Genomic DNA, 4,804 nt, shown 5'->3' with positions numbered 1-4,804 from the left:
GGCTTCAACAGCCGACGGTGGACGGATGAACAGAATGTTCCAGGTCAAGAAGGTGTAATCATGAATGGATGTATTTGTATTCAGTGCTCCACATAGATACCAGAACCTGAAGACATAGCACTGATGGAACCAGACAGGGCCCAAGAACAGGGCCTTGAGGCGTGCCGACTGGCAGGGCCGGACAAGGACCCTCTCATGAGACCTGATGCGAGCGTTTCAGGGTCAAATCAGGTTTGATGAAACATACTGGCGTTGTTCTTGTGAGCCGTGGAGACGTGTTGGAGCTCAGTTGATGGGGTTTTAGCCGTCGCCAGCTTGGCTTTACACGACCAGGTCACAGTGCTCGGTGGCTGAGCGGTGGGATGGGAGCCGACTGAGTAAGTGTTCTATAGCTACAGACTTTGACACACCCAGCTGTCAATCAGAGATGCTTTTATGATGATAAATGTTATTTGTACAGCAGCTCTAAAACAACAGCTTAACCAGACAAAAGAAAACAGATTCCTCTGAGGCAGTTTGACGCTCCGCCGCTGCCACATCCGCCCTGATGCCAGAATGACCAGAAGCTCTCAACAACGTTACATAATGTGGGCGGAGCTTCCATACAAACAACAGGGGGCCGGTGAGTCTCAGGTCGAACCTGTTTGGGCTTACATCTGCTACCAGGTTTGAAGAGGGCAGCTTCTAGTGCCGCCATTGGGGAACTGCAGCAGCGTCACCCTGGACCTGCGGTGGACGGGACCTCACGCCTGCGTTGTACAGCGAAGCTCCACGAGTACAGGACTTGTTTAATTCTTAGTTAATTGGTGAAAAGTAAGAAGTAATTTGCACAAAAGTTGTGAAAGCCGTCCCCGTCCCGTTTCTTCTGCCACACTTGTTTAATTTGTCAGAAACAAATTAAGTAGTCATTTTCATCAATTTATTGTTTTACTACACAAACATCCAGGTGATTCTTTGTTTTCAATTTGACTGAATAAAAGATGAACATCTTAATCTACAACCTGGAAATACAAATGGGGGGGGGGGGCTGGAATGTGGACTCGCATTCCTCTGAATGTTTGACTCAAACGATTCAGTTTCTGTCTCACAGAGAGTCGCTCGCTACAACAAACCAGTGTCGAACTGAGGAAGAAATCCCTCCTATGTCTGCCAGACAGAAATGTACTTTAGGTGCTGGGACAGACGTGACGCCGCAGGCCGGATGCCCCGGGCCGGACGCCACGGGCTGATGAGCGGTCCCACAGATAGAGAATGAGCCTAGCAAAGAGGAAACAGGCTGTATAAAGAGTGTCATGTTGACTTTTCTGTCAAGGAGAACGGCTGATGACGTCATGGAGCCTCGTGCTTATTTTAGATGTTAACAGGATTACATCATGAGGACAGGGGGCGGAGCCTCACAGGGCAGACACAGACATTTTTTCTGTTCCATCAGTGATTCAAGACACTGAACTGATGGAATGTTGAGGAGGGTGATGGTGACCGTACACAGAGTGGGAGGAGTCTTCGCATCGCCATGCACCCTCTTTAACAAGGTGCTGCTATCAATTTAGGGAGTAATTTAATTATTTTACTGAAGTAAAATATCAAATATTTAAGGTTCTGAAAATGAAAGTCACTCTTTGAAGTACATTTCTGAGTAATTACTCTTTGTGTAACACTAATAACTGAACAGAATGGGACAGGACAGAGCGGGACGGGACAGAACAGAACAGAACAAAACAGAACGGGACAGGACAGAATGGGACCGGACAGAAAAGGACAGGACAGAACGGGACAGAACAGAACAGGATAGGACAGAACAGGACAGGACAGAGCAGGACAGAACAGAATGGGACAGAACAGGACAGAAAGGGACAGGACAGAACAGGATAGGACAACAGGACAGAATGGGACAGGACAGAACTGGACAGGACAGAATAGAACGGGACAGGACAGAGTGGGACGGGACCGAACAGGATAGGACAGAACAGGACAGGACAAGACAAGATAGAACGGGACAGAACAGAACAGGACAAGACAGGACAGAACAGAACAGAACAGAACAGGACAGGACAGGAAAAGTAACATGAGTGTAACCTGAGTGTAACCTGAGTGTAACATGAGTGCAACATGAGTGTAACGTGTGTGCATCCTGAGTGTAACCTGAGTGTAACCTGAGTGCAACCTGAGTGTAACCTGAATGTAACAGGACAGACCGGGACAGGACAAGACAGAACGGGACAGGACAGAACAGGACAGGATGGAACGGGATGGGACAGAACAGAACAGAACGGGATGGGACAGAACAGTACAGGACAGAACGGGACAGAACAGGATAGGACAGAACGGGACAGGACAGAATGGGACAGAACAGAACGGGACAGGACAGACCGGGACAGAACAGAACAGGATAGGACAGAACGGGACAGGACAGAGCAGGACAGAACAGAATGGGACAGAACAGGATAGGACAGAACAGGACAGGACAAAACAGAACGGGACAGGACAGAGTGGGACGGGATGGAACGGGACAGGACAGGACAGAACAGCACAGGACAGAATAGAACAGGACAGAATAGAACAGGACAGGACAGAACAGGACAGGACAGGACAGAATAGAACAGAACAGGACAGAACGGGACAGGATAGGACAAGACAGAACGGGACAGAAAAAAACAGGACAAGACAGAACAGAACAGGACAAGACAGAATGGGACAGGACAGAACAGAACAGGACAGGACAGGACAGAACAGAACAGAACAGGACAGGACAGGAACAGTAACATGAGTGCAACATGAGTGTAACCTGAGTGTAACCTGAGTGCAACCTGAGTGCAACCTGAGTGTAACCTGACTGTAACCTGAGTGTAACGTGAGTGCATCCTGAGTGTAACCTGAGTGTAACCTGAGTGTAACCTGAGTGCAACCTGAGTGTAACCTGAGTGCATCCTGAGTGTAACCTGAGTGTAACCTGAGTGCAACCTGAGTGTAACCTGAATGTAACCTGAGTGTAACCTGACTGTAACCTGAGTGCAACCTGAATGTAACAGGACAGACCGGGACAGGACAAGACAGAACGGGACAGGACAGAACAGGACAGGATGGAACGGGATGGGACAGAACAGAACAGAACGGGACAGAACGGGACGGGACAGAACAGTACAGGACAGAACGGGACAGAACAGGATAGGACAGAACGGGACAGGACAGAACGGGACAGGACAGAATGGGACAGAACAGAACGGGACAGGACAGAACGGGACAGAACAGAACAGGATAGGACAGAACGGGACAGGACAGAGCAGGACAGAACAGAATGGGACAGAACAGGATAGGACAGAACAGGACAGGACAAAACAGAACGGGACAGGACAGAGTGGGACGGGATGGAACGGGACAGGACAGGACAGAACAGCACAGGACAGAACAGGACAGAATAGAACAGGACAGAATAGAACAGGACAGGACAGAACAGGACAGGACAGGACAGAATAGAACAGAACAGGACAGAACGGGACAGGATAGGACAAGACAGAACGGGACAGAAAAGAACAGGACAAGACAGAACAGAACAGGACAAGACAGAATGGGACAGGACAGAACAGAACAGGACAGGACAGGACAGAACAGAACAGAACAGGACAGGACAGGAACAGTAACATGAGTGCAACATGAGTGTAACCTGAGTGCAACCTGAGTGTAACCTGAGTTCTGAGTGTAACCTGAGTGTAACGTGAGTGCATCCTGAGTGTAACCTGAGTGTAACCTGAGTGTAACCTGAGTGTAACCTGAGTGTAATCTGAGTGTTCTGAACACATCCATCTGACCTGTTCACCTGTGTGAACCTGCAGTTGTCCATTAGTGTTTAAGTGTGGCCAGTAAAAACCTGCTCACATTCTCAAGCTTTCTGGTCAGGTTTTATTCCTCACAGGAATGTGCAAACTTTTTCCAGCTACGCATTCTTGGTATTTACCTGCACTGGAACAGGTTTGTACTGGGATTTATTTATAGACTCTCCAACTGAAAACATAGCTGAGCACGCTGGTGCGAGACCTGCCACCCACTCATCTCACAGGCCTGAAGGTCTTCCAACACACACACACACACACACACACACACACACACACACAAAGATTGTCGTGGTTAAATGAGGTGCCCTGCCTTGCCCTGATGTTCGGCTGTTACAGTGCAGAGTTGTGACCATATTGAATCTGAATGTAACACACGCGTCTCAGCAGGAGATGAGTCACAAACCGGTTCTCATTGTAGGACATCAGTCAGTGACCTGAATCCACTCCAGGTCTGAGGTTGATATCCGCTGAAGATGGTATTATGATGGTGTAAGGTCCTGTGACCCCCTCATTGAATTCAGGCGTTCCAGTCACTTCCATGGCCACAGGTGTGTGGAATCAAGCACCTGAGAATGAAGACTGTGAAAGAACGGGTCGCTGTCAGGAGCTCAGAGAACTCAAGCGTGGTATCATAATCAGAGGCCACCTGCTCATTAAATCCATTCCTGAAATTTCAAGGCTACTAAATATTCCACGGTCAAATGTCACTAGTATTTCAACACAGTGAAAGTTATCAGGAACAACAGCACCTCAGCTGTGACGCAGTGGGTCACAGAGCGCAGAAGTCGCCAACCTTCTGCAGAGTCAGTGGCTACAGACTGCAGATTCAGATTCGCTCTAGAACAGGCCGCAGAGGGCTTGAGTGAATGAGCTTCCTTTGCTGAGCAGCTGCATCCGAGCTGACATCCCTAACTGCATACAAAGCGTCGGATGCAGTGGTGTGAAGCACGCCGCCACTGGACTGGAGAGCAGTG

At 48.9% G+C, this 4,804-nt stretch overlaps 1 long non-coding RNA gene across 1 annotated transcript; it reads left to right on the top strand.

Moving 5' to 3' along the window:
- The first annotated feature begins 1,031 nt into the window (after window positions 1-1,031).
- Window positions 1,032-4,288, top strand: LOC147255299 (uncharacterized). Its single transcript, XR_015117696.1, has 3 exons — window positions 1,032-1,532; window positions 1,673-3,966; window positions 4,249-4,288. It is a non-coding gene; the product is annotated as an uncharacterized LOC147255299 (long non-coding RNA).
- The last annotated feature ends 516 nt before the right edge of the window (window positions 4,289-4,804 follow it).

The sequence above is a fragment of the Aulostomus chinensis genome, chromosome 9 (assembly GCF_037954235.1).
Source record: "Aulostomus chinensis isolate RoL2024-O1b breed Wild chromosome 9, RoL_Achi_v1.0, whole genome shotgun sequence".
NCBI lineage: Eukaryota > Metazoa > Chordata > Actinopteri > Syngnathiformes > Aulostomidae > Aulostomus > Aulostomus chinensis.
Note: the sequence above shows the minus strand (reverse complement) of the source record. Positions and strands in the feature narration are given on the sequence as shown.